General features: G+C 43.5%; 1 protein-coding gene across 3 annotated transcripts in view; it reads left to right on the top strand.

The window, feature by feature from the left end:
* LOC126162664 (atypical protein kinase C) overlaps positions 1 to 15,220 on the top strand; it is a 761,639-nt gene that overhangs the window by 94,688 nt on the left and 651,731 nt on the right. Inside the window, exon 1 of one of the 3 annotated variants that reach the window (XM_049919310.1) lies at positions 3,651 to 3,803. The exons of the other annotated variants lie outside the window; for them this stretch is intronic. The gene's annotated coding sequence lies outside the window, so the exon portion shown is untranslated. Of the gene's footprint in view, positions 1 to 3,650; positions 3,804 to 15,220 lie in introns of those variants that run through there. 3 annotated transcript variants of the gene reach the window in all.

The raw sequence follows: 15,220 nt of genomic DNA, 5'->3' as shown, positions 1-15,220 counted from the left end.
GAGTGTGATGGATTGGTTCGAGGAACACAGTGATAAGTTCCATTTGATGAGCTTCCCCCCCCCCCCCCCCCCCGCCCCAACTCGCCAGATCTGAACCCGTTCGAACGCATCTTGGATGTGATTGAATGTTACGCCAGAGTTCATTGTTCCGCTCCTCAGAATTTACGGAAATTTGGTGACATGCGTGTGCAGGTGTGATGCCAACTCTCCAGCGATCTACCAAGGTCTCACTGCTTCCGTACCCTGACGCATCGCCGCTCTTACCCGTGCCAAAGCTGGTCATACCGGCTACTAGATAGGTGGGCGTAATGTTCTTGCTGATCAGTGTATAAAGGACAGCGAAAGTACGTATTGCAACCGAATCGTAAATAACAACGTATAGTATGTTCTCATTGTCTCCATCTCATGAGTTTTTATGAAATTTCCTTCACGTTGCCTTCTATTGTGTGGAACTGTGCGGCGTGGTGGACAGCTGCCCCAGTTCATTTCCCCCTGTTTACACACCCTTTATTGACTGCAATATCCAGCGCGCTCCCCTGCGTTGCGCTCTTACCTTATCGATACTTTCCGTTCGATCGCAATAAACCAAATAAAAAAAAGAACGCTGCGAATGAGACTATTAAATTTTAACAGCGTGAGATTACGGTTCGATGAACGCTTTAGTGTAGTAATGCCTCGGCGTTAGCGGAAACCCTCGGTCAGTTGTTCCGTTCCCATTTATGCCATATTCAAATAATTTTTTTATTGTTGTAGGATGAGAATTCTTAAAGGTTTTTCATTAAACTTAGGACCCGAATAAAACATGACGAATTATTTTGTATTCAGTTAGTGTGTATATGTGAGGTGCGGGAAAGGAACAAATGAGGCTTAGGGTTTTACGTGCCGTTGACGACAAGGTCATTACAGACGTAGCACAAAAACGGCTTTTGACAGCTGAGGTAGGAAATGGACCTTGTCCTTTCCAAAGGAATTATTGCGACATTTGCCTAAGGGTAGAGCTAACGTTACATTTTTACGAAACCATCGTAAATTTTACAACTACATATTTTATTCAGAGTAAGTCATTTGTAGATTATGCGCTAATTGATTCAGCTATAAGGTACGCAGTGGTGTGTGACATACAGAATAACTACAAAATTCACTGTTTTGCACCATGTACTGACAGTACCAGATTTGTTTGAACCGCGAATTAGTACCACCTGCAATCGTAAATTCTAGGAGTATTTTAGTAATCTAGGGTTAAGGGCCCATTTTACTTACTCGAACTATAAAATAAGCGATAATCGCGATTTTTTTGCAAAAATAATGTACCATCAGAATAAACCTTTTCCACATTTATAGTTTCTTCAACAACGTTTTCGGACTTTTTTCTGAGTAATTTTGTCATAATTAAGCCCTTCCGCCTCGTCCGAGCAGTTAAAGTTGCTCTGTCCAAAGTGAGGTTTGTCCATGACGAAAGACCTGCAGTCTGGTAATCGTATCTGAATTTTTTTAAAAATATGCTTAATCTATAGGTTATTCCCAGCGTGGAATAGTAATACAGTTTTTGTGAAATTTGAAAAAGTAATAAAGTGCGGGACGTTTGAAACAAAGATGTAGTTTTGTCGCGTGTTTTTGGTCACTTTTTTGTAATAATAAATGAAAATAAAAAATACCCTGTTACTCCTTGCGTATGTACACGAGGAGTAATTTTGTTACTGTGTCCGCTGTCCATTCCGTCATCTTGAGGTACATCTTACACATGTGGCGCCTCTGATGCCCATCTCAGCTTGGCCTCCAAGAGGATAAACAACGAAACTTATGCGTACCTATATCGATAACACAAGAACTGTATACACTAACGTAGCAAAAATTACTTACGTGTTGTGGAAGTCTAAATTAAACGACGGGCCAGTTAGGTATAAAATCTTAATATGTCCCATAATCCACTGATAATGGACCATATCACCCAATACTGTGGCAGGTAAGTAATTTTTACGTGCAGCTAATGGTGTGCAACAAGATGTCAAATACATACAAACGGGGGAACACCAAGAACACATTTTCTCTTACAGCGAGTGACAATCAGTGATTTCATTTTTACAGTTGTGCTAATCCACAAGAAGAATCAACGTGAGAAGTAAAAGAAAGGTTCAATAGTGGAATTGAAATTCAGGGTGAAAGGATGTCAATGATTCACTGATTCAATGAAAGTGAAGGATTGCAGGATGTGTTGACTCGAATGACCAGTCTAATGTGGAGAATATGCATTGAGAGTAAATCGAAGAAAAAGGAAAGTAATGAGAAGTGGCAGAAATGACAACAGCTAGAAACTTTAACATCAGGATTGGTTATCACGAAGTAGACGAAGTCAAGGAAGTCTGCTACCTGGGCAGCAAAGTAACCTGTGCCAGACGGAGCAAGGAGGACGTAAAAACTAAACTAACACTGGCGAAAAAGACATTCTTGGCCAAGAGAAGTCTAGTAGAATACATCTTCACGTGAGGATGAAATTTCGGAGAATATACATTTGGGGCACAGCATTGTATGGTAGTGAGACATGGACTGTGGGAAAACCAGAACGGAAGAGAATCGAAGCCTTTGAGACATGGTGCTATGGAAGGATGTTGAAAATTAGGTGGACTGATAAGGTAAGAAATTGGGAGGTTCTCCACAGAATCGGCGACGCTAGGAACATGTGGAAAACGCTGACAAGAAGAAGGGACGGACAGAATGATAAGGCAGCTATTAAGGCATTAGGGGATAACTTCTATGGTACTAGAGAAGCTGTAGCGGATAAACACTGAAAGGAAGACAGAGGTTGGAATACATTCATCAAATAATTGAGGACGTAGAGTGCAATTGCTGCTCTGAGATGAAAAGGTTGGCACAGGAGGGGAATTCGTAGCAGGCCGCATCAAACCAGACAGAAGACTAATATTAAAAAAATCAATAAAGGATATTATGAGTTACTGCGTCCTCTATGTTTGGTTAAATTCAAAGACAAGAAAAAATAGGAAAAGACAGAACAGTTTGTAAAGTAGACAGTGGTTTGTAGCGGTAAATGTGAAATTATCAGCATGTGGTGTATTCAGGTATACAACAGATGAGAGTAATCTTTGCTAAAATGACGGCATTTTCTTCTGCCGACCCCTTCAGTAAAGATATCATTACTTCCGGCTCTTGTTACAAGGGTTTCTACGCTGCAACACTGATCTTCAGTGTGGCTGTTGTGACTGTAGATCACAGTTGAATCCGGTTATTGTACGAATAAACAGGTGATTATCGTTCTGTACACTGTAAGAGGAAAACAAAAATTTCTGTCTACTGTAGTTACTCTCTGAATTGAGTCAGTCCGCCGATGGAGAACAAAGCTGAATCTAAATGTTTTCTCAGGCATGATTTCAGTGCTACGTAACGGCGCCGTATGTTCCTCTTGTCTGTGCTACACCAAGAGCTTTGCTGCCTGGAACACTGAGACAGTGAACGCCGAGATCAGGGGCATCGCCAGACGCTGGCTGAGCGCTGAGCAGAACAGCTGATTGGCCGGCCGCTTCGCGAGTTGAGTGACTCGGTCACGTGACCGACCGGCCGCCGCCGGTTCCCGTTTGTTGCGGCAGCTGCTGTCTACAGCCGGTCTTGAGACCTCAGTCACTCCCGCGGCGCGGCGGGCAAGAGTTGGTGTGTGCTGTGTAGTGTTCCGCGCGTAATTTCCGCGTCTGGCAGTGTGTCGCGTGTGTGTACGTGTGTGTGAGTGGGCGGGGATGTCTGGGAGCACAGGGTGACAACCGAAATCCTGCGCAGGCACCGTCGAGTCGCCATTGGTAGGTGGACTTACTATGATGGAGGCGTCTGGGCTTCAGCCGAAGGTGTTCAGTAGAAGCCCATGCATCTAGCTACCCTTGGTTTCGTAAAGGATCGCCTAATTTCTTGTACCCTATCAGAATAGATCTGTGTTCCTCGCTTCAGTAGTGTTCGTTTAACAAGCCCTTTTTTTACCGATCCCCTACAAAGCTAACACGGTGACATTATGTTCCAACTGTATGTTACAGGATAATTTTAGAGGGAGCCATTGTTGTACCCATGAAAAGTTTCCGATGTACTTCGTTATTGCCTTTTTCTTGTTACTAAGACTAGAAAAGTCCGGCGATCGGATGCAAGACAACTTCACTAAGAAATTTTACAAGCCATGACCGACAAGAAAAATTGTTAATTTACTTGACATTTTCGTTGAATTATCAGACCGGTTTTCGTGTCACAGCGAGTACAGAACTGATCAGAGATGGACCGGTTCATAGTAAGAACTCTGGTGAAGCAGTCATAGATCTCAATCATTCCTGATGAAGAGAACGTTGGTGGAAGCCTCTCGCTGGAACTACGTTGTGTCATTAATATACGAGTGCTACATACATAAAGCAGAACTTGTTCTCGTTCTCAGAATAAGATTGGCGACAAGTAGGTCTCTCAATTTCAGAATTAGATTTCGTGATTACACCTGATAAGCTTGAACAAAAATCCTTCTTGGATGTTACAAATTGGTGTCTTCTTAAAAAAAGATCGTAGTAAATCCAGAGCGTTTCTTATAAAGTGTTACAGACCTCAGCAGCATTATCTTAACATGACCATCAAATGCGCTGTCAAGACCGTTATGTCGTTGTAGCTTCAAAAAAACTTCAAAGTTACGACAGTGGATCAAAAAATAATGCCTCCTGTATCATAAAAAATTAATGATGCACATATAACAGCGGAATTAATGTTACAGCCTGAACTGTTCTGTGTACGACTACAGTGCAGCACAGTAACCATGCATTTTTTACACATTTGCTCCATCGTTGAACCAGGCATCAAAACCAGTTCCAAAAAATCAGGGCTTTTCTTCATGATCCATTTTTCTCAGAATGATTTTGAAGCTGTTGATTGTGAACTGATGTTCCTCCAATCACATCATGAGCACGCCCTCGATTGGCATCTGCTGCAGATGTCGTCGGTCGGCCACCGCGCGGTTTATCTGCAATGTTCGTGTCTCCGTCACCAAACTTCTTCCCCCAATGCTGCACATTGTTGTTGTCGTTTACAGCCTCCCCATACACGTTCTGCGTGATTCGGATTAAAACAGCGTTCAGTTAATGAGTCAAGAAGTAAAACACATTTCCAAACTATTCTTGATGCCCGAGTTCAACGATACAATTGCAGATGTGTACAAATGTATGGCGACTATGTTCAATAGTAGTATTGTGTCGAGGACAATTTGGGCTATGATCTGTACTAATTCTGCTGATCTATGTTCATTATTAATTTTCTTGTGACACATGAGTTATTCTTTTCTGATTCAGCCTCTTATAAATCGACTCCAAAGAAATTACGTTTCTCATTTCGGCAGCCGTTCAGTCGGAATACCTTCTTATTTGTGAACGGTGGAAGTGTCTCAACGCTGGCATCTTCCATTTAAAAAGTGTAAGCTCCGTTTGTTAGGGGAAATTGTCGCGTTGTACGTAATTTATTTTATTAGTTTAAGGCGTTCTCTCGAAAGGAAGATCGTTTCGTTGAACAGTAGTTCTTGTCCGTTTCTGTGAAAATTTTTGACAAAAAGAACTTAAAGATCTATTCATTAGATACGTGTACATTTTAGTGGCGAGAGGGTGGGGGACGTTGAACGACGCACGTGTTAACGCTTCCACGCTAAACTCCTTGAAAAACAAAGCGCGATTCATGAACGATGTATGTAAGGTTTTGGACTGCGTCAGTCTACGCAGAAACTATGTTTGTCACGTGAATCGGAAAGCTTTCCTAATGACGCCAGCAGATTATTTTTAAAATTTTTGTGGCTCTGGTGAACTGCAGTAACATAATTGTGGACAGTGAAATCTTATATACACTTCGACGTTTGTGACTACGCTACGCTGGTATCAGATAATGTAAGGACAGTGAGGAAAATGCTGTCCCGTATCCATACAGGGTTTCGTGTCTTTCTTTTTTACGCCTGCTCTTTCTTTACGTGAACGTATACCGTAACCGGTAACGCATACAATACTAGCATGCGGGACAGGACAGGGAGCTACAGCCGGATCAGATTCCCTTCCCCGATTAACGACGGCTATCCTGTTGTATCGTCCAGCTTATATATGTTCTAAACGTGTTGTCACATCAATTTAAGCAAATACCAGGCTTATTCCCAATCTTCACCTCAGGAAGACACTAAAACGAACGATTAAAACGCGGCAACTCTCACGACGTGGCTTTCACGAATGAGTGACACATGCCATCCACAGCATTCCTCCCGGAAGATAAGAACTCTCGCCGGGGCAGAGAAAAAAAAATAGAGGTAAAATATCAGGACAAAAGAAAAGGATCTCCTTTGCGCGAACAGCAGGTTCGGAAGAAGAAACGAAGAAAGATAGGGGATTAGCGTCGCTTCGATGATGTTGTCATTAGTGACGGAGCTCGCGCTCTAATGGAACTCGGCCGTTTCGTTTTCAGAGGAATCATCCCGGAATTTGCCTTGCTGATTAAGAGAAAATACGGAAAGCCCAATTCTGGGTAGCCATTCGGAGATCTGAATCATTGTCCGGCCGAGTACGAGTCCAGTGTGTTTACTTCAGTACCGGCCCGCGCTGTCCAGCGTGATAGGCTTCTCCTTGACTATGCCATGTGTCTAATATTGGTCTCTGCAGTTTCCTGTCTGTTAAACGCAGTTTTGACAAATTATCTGTTACTTGTTTTGAATTCACAATCGTTCAACGAGTAATGTACAGCTTATTGTCGAATTTCGATGTCCAGTTGACATAGGCCCTTTACTACTAGTAATGCGTCGGCTGGAGATACCTCAAACAAGCTATAAAGGCTTGAAGAAAGGAAGGAAGATTAGGGTTTGGCACCTCATAGACGACGAGATGTTTGGAGACGGGACACATACTCTGATTGGGGAAGGCAATTGTCCATATCGCTTTCAAAAGATTCACTCCGGCTTTTGCCATAAGCGCTTTAGGCAGATTGTGAAAAATCTGAATCTAGATTGCTGGGTGGTTATTTGAACCGCCGCCATCCGGAATGCGAATCCAGTGAACTAACCGCTGCGCCACCTCGCTCGGCAGTAATTTTGGATGTATTCACTTTGCTCCCTGTGTCAGGCGGGAGCAATATTTCGTTCTTTGTATGACGATCTGGCAGAATTGTGATGTTCCAGCATATTCTGCAGCTGCTGCAGTTTTTTCAGTCCGGTCTGTGACTTTAGGCAGCACGGAGGTGTAGAAACGACTCAGGTGTACGAACTTTTGTGTAGCTGTTTGATAGTCGCCTACTGATGGGAAATCAGGCGTTGTTGCATCTATGTTTTAGGTTCCTTTCGTTGTAGTTTTGTTCTAGTGTTACTTTAAGCATAACCTCTATGTATTAAGAATTTGGATATAAATATAAATGAAACGTAAGTTTTGCGAACCTCATCGGAAATGGTTTCAAAATGTTCCAGATACTCCAATAGATATTGTAGTATCTGGTACCGCTGTACCGTACCAAGGAGGATTCCCATAGTGAAATAATTGAACTGCTGGTAGTTCAGAACAGCCTTTGAACACATTGCTGACAGTAGCCGAGTCCGCATGATTGTTGCATCAAGACCCATGAAAGAGACAGTGTCGTTAGAACTGAAACCTTGTCAATTGCTCGCGGACTAAGTGTTGTCTGTCACTCCTTGAGCATGTGAAATACATGAAAAAAATAAATTAGTAGTTACCGTTCCGTCGAAGACGAGGTTACTAGAGATGAAGTAAAAACGCATATGGGAAAAGGATTGAGTGTATTAGTCTTCACCGATGTAGGGAACACCAGGAAAGTTCACCGGCATGACCGGTAGCAGGTTCGAAACCTGATCCTTCTAAATGTGAGTCGAGTCTCTTAACCTATGCGGCATTTCCGTCGGTATGAGCCAGTAGTAGACGTTGTCAACAACCATAACCGTTATAAAATACGTCGCCGCGACACTAAAGTAACGTCTATGACGAAAGGAGAGCCGGCCGGGGTGGCCGAGCAGTTCTAGGCGCTATAGTCTGGAACCGCGCGACCGCTACGGTCGCAGGTTCGAATCCTGCCTCGGGCGTGGATGTGTGTGATGTCCTTAGGTTAGTTAGGTTTAAGTAGTTCTAAGTTCTAGGGGACTGATAACCTAAGAAGTTAAGTACCATAGAGATCAGAGCCATTTGAACCATTTGAACGAAAGGAGAAGTGACAGCACTATCCCAGGAAGATATATGGTTTTGCGGGATACTCGTACAAATGTTTCTCCTCAAATGGTTCAAATGGCTCTGACCACTATGAGACTCAACATCTGAGGTCATTAGTCCCTTAGAACTTAGAACTACTTAAACCTAACTAACCTAAGGACATCACACACATCCATGCCCGAGGCAGGATTCGAACCTGCGACCGTAGCAGTCACGCGGTTCCGGACTGAAGTGCCTAGAACCGCACGGCCACCACGGCCGGCGTTTCTCCTCATCCTTCGTTATTTACATGAGTAAAACAGGACTGCGACACTGGTAATAAAGTGTTGTGAAGTCCGATGATAGGAAACACCTGTCGGTTGCTTACGCTTCTCGTCGACGGCTGGCGCACTCACCTTGTCTCAGCAAACACATTACGAAACGCTAATGTTCGCTCTTTCGTTCGAAAGAGCGTCGTTGAAACACAAATACGTTGAATATGTTATCGTAAATTTACGTGCTAGCGTGTGCTTTGTTTCATGAACTCAACGTGAGTTGGAGAGCATGTGTCGTCGGTTATACTGTGGGCGACTATTTATCTCCGATGTGTACGTACACGCGTTCTCAGCTGATAAAATTTCCATGTGGCTGAATACAATTGCAAACGGATACACTGTATTATGCATTTAAAATGGATCACCAATTTTCCAAGCATGTGACGAAACAGTAGTTACATCATAGTTAGCATTCAGTTATTCGCCCATAATACTCTCGTTAAAAACAGTAAATATTGCTCTCGACATGTTTAAGTGTTCCATATGTTCTCTCTCTCTCTCTCTCTCTCTCTCTCTCTCTCTCTCTCTCTCTCTCTCTCTCTCCCTCCCTCTCCCTTTCCCTCCCTCCCTCCCCCTCTCTTTTTCAGCACAACCCCGTTGTTGCTACGAGCGTGAGAGAAAATGGGAGGGGGTGGGGGGCTGAGAGAGAGAGAGAGAGAGAGAGAGAGAGAGAGAGAGAGAGAGAGAGAGAGAGGGAGAGAGAGAGCTAGCTGGACTATGTGTTTCTGTGTTCAGTTACATACGAATGTGTTAACGTTTCGTAGGTAGTCTGGAACGTTGTAATGAAATACCGGTTTTGCAGCTGTTTCGCAGACACCAACTGCAAAGCATTGTTAACCAAATTAAAAATTTCAATACTTTTGTAATACAGTGTGTTCGTTAAAGAGCTTACTTCAATCGATGGTGATACGCTGCCGCTTGCGTGGCCCTCTAGTGAGTCTTACGTCTTACGCTGTATTGTGCTGTCATGTGAAGCTGAAGCTGTTCTGTCGGATTAGTTGGGTATGGCAGACTTAATAAAGAAATTTATGATGATGAGTTCACTTGTGGGTATCTTTCTCCCAGTATTGTGCTTCACGATTAACAAATCGTGACGCATTCATATTTGTCGTAACCATGTGCTCAGGTTTAATTGTTAATCGTTTCTGTATGAGTCGCATTCTAAATATTAGTATTGTTTTTATTTTAAGCAATGTCTTTCGGTTGCTAGGAGAGGAAGTGTGCGTGTGTGCGTGGACAGAAGTTAAATGCACCCATTTGATTTACTTGTGACTGACGATCATGATTGATTGAAATAACTTTTCCGTTTGCTTACAGATCATGGTTGTAAATGAACCAGACAATAACGGTGCTGATAGTTCTTTGCCAGTATTCTTCTGAACATCTGTTGATAATCTTCGGTTTAGCTGCTCGTTAACTTCGCTTCATACAATCAGCAGCTTCTTACCCCTGATCTTTACTAACTCAGTTACCTAGGTATTAATGGTAGTTTGCCGACAGAAATTGCTTCAAAGGATTAATCATTTAAATAAAGTGTAAATATCTGTGTAGCTGCTCAACTCTTAAAATATTTCCACGAAATACATGTTTACTGGACACTCGAAATGGGTCGTTAGCACGTCCGTGTCAAACGAAAAGGGATGCCGAATGCTTTACCTAGCGTCATGTTTTTAGCAACCACACATTTTTTAATCAAGCTACTAGGAGATTGTGCTTAGTCTGGCGCTTGGCACGTTTCGAATTTTATGAGTACCTATGGGAAAGAACCTAAAGCAGGCCACCTTTTGAAAGCCTCTTCGTTCACTCTCGTAGCAGGAAAGTTTTTCCAGAGGACTGCAGCAGATTTTGTGTCGTATTTCCTGAAAGAATTTTGAGCGACTTTGGTGGGACGACGAGGAAAGACTGCAGAATAATCAACTGAACTCGAAGCGCACATTTTCAGCGCAGCGTTGGTAATGTAGTCTTTAAAAGAGCTTTAGAGGAAAAGTTTGCGGAAGGCACCATTTTGAGCGTAGCGTACGCGCGCATAAAATGCGAAACTCTTTTTCGATGCTGCGTACCCAGCGATTTCCTCGCTGTCGCTGGTACGGCCACTGACGGAGACACGACCCTGTGGATGCAGCCCGCGTCAGTAGTTCAACAAAATGAAAGACATCGAAGTAAATTAATCATCGCCGCCTTTGCAAACAACGGGTATTTTACACTGTGGTGCATAAGCTGCTGGCACAAAACGAAAAAAAAGGTAGCCATTAACCTGAGCGCGTCTGTAACGGAGTTAATTAACCCCGTTGGCAGTAATGCAGACGAATCCTTTCAATTAATCTTCATTGTTGTTTCATTCTTGTATGGTAGGTGTGATAAACGGTTTGTCAGTATAAACTTGCAAATTAAGTCTAATTATTTAATGGAAAATCCTGTCCATCCAAGCCGACTTGCCTGATTTTATATCAGACTTGAAGAGATTCTGTTAAATTTTCTGCTTCTATTGATACGTACGATGGAGGACAATACTCAGCCCTTCGAGAGTAACAGCTTAGCATTCGAAACAGGCGACAAGGTGGCCTTGTCACTCTCATTAATCCATGAATAGAAGCTCTAAACGGAATGTGAATGTTGACGTTAACAACCTCTGAAACGAAGACAGTTTAATTCTAGTTCCTAGACCCATTGTGGTGGCAGACGCATTGCTTTTGAGGAGGGGAAAACTTGTTTGAAATTTCTGCCCAGTTCCCGTTATACGCCTTCTTGCTTTCTGCATTCGAATTAACTATTGCAAAGTTTGTTCTGTATTACTGTGCTGTTTCATTCAAGAAATGAAGAAATTTATTATTCATTTAGCACTGTCGATAGTTGTGAATCGCTGTGTGCTGCTAAGCGCAACTAATGTTTCGTGAACTGTACTGTTCCTATTGCCTTTCATTGTGAATTCTTTATGAACCCCTTCTTAAACATGTGGCATCCGTCAGTGTTACGGTTTTTAAGAGTCAGGCTGGTTATCTTTGATGACAGTGATCATGCTAACCACCTCCCGATCCTCCCAATTTAACACACACACACACAGTTTTGCCTTTCTAATGACCTCGACGTTAGCTGTCGATTCAATACTGGAGAACCATTTCCGTATCCGAGCTCACCTTTGTTGTACGAGGTAGTACAAACATTTCCTTTCCAATAAATGCTTGGATAAACTTCGCGCCATTCTTTTCGGTGACTTCAGTTCACCTTGGCACATAGTATGCCGTTTTCCGCAGATGTTTGCGCCTGGAAAATATTTATCTGTTGGTTTCATTTCAGAGCCACAATCTTCTTTCTTGCGAAGTCAGATATTGGAGTGTGTATCTAAACGAAACAGTGACATTCAAGCACTAGAAATTGACAATTTCGGAAAAAGACTAGCACGGTCGGTAAGTACTATGTATTTCCAAAGAAAAGGAAACCTGTGTAACAAATGCTAACGCGCAGTTGGCTTTTTAAACCGCTTAGAACAGTTGCTCAGGTGCACTGTATCGTCTCATTCTAGCAAGACTGTGTTTTTTATCAACTAGACATCATGGCAACATACAGTATATTAACACACCACTGGTTTTGCAAAAATATATAGCTCCTTTTTGCAAAAGTTATACGTTGTTATACGAATTTCTCCTTCAGGTTAAAGAGCTATCGCAGTGAAAACGCAACTACTTTGAAGTCGGTTTCGGATGTTAAGGTTATTTGAAACTAAATTGAAATGCTTTCTTAATAACACAGATTATAGTAAAGATATGACGAAACTGATAACGTTGATCAAGCTTGAATACGTATTCTCTAAGTTAACAGTTTCTTAAATGGTTGCTGTTTTTTTGTGCTGTGTTATAAATCGTTAGCACATCTTCTGAGGCCAGAACGAGTGGTTATGATGTGTGGGACTCCTACATACATCAAAAAAGTTTTGCATCATCTCGGTTCCGAGAATTCCGGAACCTGTACAGAAAATTGGAATAGAGATCAACATCATCATCATTTCCGTCCTTCTTATTGCTCACGAAAACCATAACTGCCTGTTGTACCACCACATAGCGAGACCTTCAGAGGTGGTAGTCAAGTTTGCTGTACACAGCGGTACCTCTAATACCCAGTAGCACGTCCTCTTGCATTGATGCATGCCTGTACTCGTCGTGGCATACTATCCACAAGTTCATCAAGGCACTGTTGGTCCAGCTTGTCCCACACCTCAACGGCGATTCGGCTTAGATTCCTCAGAGTGTTTGGTGGGTGACGTCGTCCATAAACAGCCCTTTTCAATCTGTCCCAGGCCTGTTCGTTAGGTTTCATGCCCGGAGAACATGCTGGCCACTCCAGTTATCCTGAAGGAAGTCATTCACAAGATGTGCACGATAGGGGCGCGAATTGTCCTCCATGAAGACTGATCGCCAATATGCTGCCGATATGGTTCCACTATCGGTCGGAGGATGGCATTCACCTATCGTGCAGCCGTTACGGCACATTCCATGACCACCAACGGCGTACGACGGTCCCACATAATGCCACCCCAAAAGAGCAGGGAACCTCCACCTTGCTGCACTCGCTGGACAGTGTGTCTAAAGCGTTCAGCCTGACCAGGTTGCCTCCAAACACATCTCCGACGATTGTCTGGTTGAAGGCATATGCAACACTCACCGGTGAAGAGAACGTGATGCCAATCCTGAGTGGTCCATTCGGCATGTTGTTGGGCCCATATGTACCGCGCTGCATAGTGTCGTAGTTGCAAGGATGGACCTCACCATGGGCGCCGAGAGTGAAGTTGCGCATCAGGTAGGCTGTTGCGCACAGTTTGAGTCGTAACACTACGTCCTGTTGCTTCACGGAAAGCATTTTTAACATGGTGGTGTTGCTGTCAGGGTTCCTCCAAGCCATAATCCGTACGTAGCGGTCATCCACTGCAGTAGTAGCCCTTAAGTGGCCTGAGCGAGGCATGTCATCGACAGTTCCTGTCTCTCTCTATCTCCACCATGTCCGAACAACATCGCTTTGGTTCACTCCGAGTTTCCTGTACACTTCCCTTGTTGAGAGCCCTTCGTGGCAAACAATGCGGATGCGATCGATCCTCGGTATTGATCGTCTAGGCGTGGTTGAACTACAGACAAAACGAGCCTTATAACTCCTTCCTGGTGGAATGACTGGAACTGATCGGCTGTCGGACCCCCTCCGTCTAATAGGCGCTGCTCATGCATGGTTGTTTACATCTTTGGGCGGGTTTACTGCCATCTCTGAATAGTCAACGGGACTGTGTCTGTGATACCATATCTACAGACAATGTCTGTCTTCAGGAGTTCTGGGAACCGGGGCGATGCAAAATTTTTTTGATGTGTGTATTTGACGAGAAGTAATCCAAAGTCCTTTTACAAACATGTAAATTTTGGTCTTGAATATTTTCCCAAAAATCAGTTTCGGTGCCTCCCTGGATAATATTCGTAAACAGACTAGAACCAGCTTCCTCTCCAACCGAACAGCCGAACTGTCTGTCCATCGCTTGGCGTTGACGCGATGACCCTTCCTGTATCTAACCTTTTTCTCGGTCAGTCTTCACAATTTTCGCTCTGAATGTCTCCCGAGCGGACATGATTGGTATAGATATGTAGTACCTGTCCCCCCCCCCCCCCCTTTTCTCTCTCTAGATGAAATTTGGCAGGCCTAACCGTTTATTCCTTTCTCCATCGCACGAGTAGATGTTACCCTTGCCCGTTTTCTGAGGGAATAATACGTATGTAACCAGTAACGATAAATCGTGCAAGCTCTGAAGACTGCTCTTAAAGCTGAATGAGTTTGTGTGACGTGTATCTGAGTGTGTAACGTAAATGAGCCGAACACTCACTGCATAACAGTATCCAGGTATTGGGAACTGTGGGCAGATTAAGTTGACTGTTCCGTCTGTCTTACTAGTGCATCAGTGCTGCGTACCATTTTAGTACACAGTGGTAGCGTTTAGAATAATATTAGTAACAGAGTGAATACCCGCCTCCATGACCGAGGTCGCATTGTCACGCGTGTGCGGTACCGCTGGTTTCGTAAATAGCCGATTCGAGTCGTGATGGTGAAAACATTTTCTTCGCCCGTGTTTGGTCGGCAGGGGATCAAGGGCTGTTGGCCTGCAGTGCCTGGTCTCTAGACTTTTCGCTATAAGTTCTAGGTTAAATTTTAAACGTCTTCGAAGTATCTCATGGAGTGAGATAATGTGGCACTGTTGTTCGTCAGTCATGCGTCGTATGGGGATGTTAAACTCAGGGACTCGCAAGGTGTTACTCGAGAGGAGTAGGCTAAGTGCTTACTTCAGTATTTAACCTCTCCCTTGTCTCTCATCGTCAACGTTGATACAAACATGATTCTGAACCCTTAACTCACTCGATCTGTGATCTACGCTGGGCAGTTACACACAGACTCCAAAACTCACACTTAGATCAGGAAAGACAGCATTGCTAACGATACACGAAAAACATTTTCAATCAGGTTATTGAATAACTTACAGGGTTTTCTCAGTCAACAATGCATTCGTCACTGCCTTACATCTTACTGACTGGGATGGAACGAGGTTGCCTAGTGAAAAGATCCTGGATCCATATTCTGGGAGGACGATGGTTCAATCCCTGATTTAGGTTTTCCGTGATTTCCCTAAATCGCTCCAGGCAAATGCCGGGATGGTTCCTTTGAAAGGGCACGACCGACTTCCTTCCCCAT

The sequence above is a fragment of the Schistocerca cancellata genome, chromosome 2 (assembly GCF_023864275.1).
Source record: "Schistocerca cancellata isolate TAMUIC-IGC-003103 chromosome 2, iqSchCanc2.1, whole genome shotgun sequence".
NCBI lineage: Eukaryota > Metazoa > Arthropoda > Insecta > Orthoptera > Acrididae > Schistocerca > Schistocerca cancellata.
This window is presented reverse-complemented; position numbering and strand designations above follow the sequence as displayed.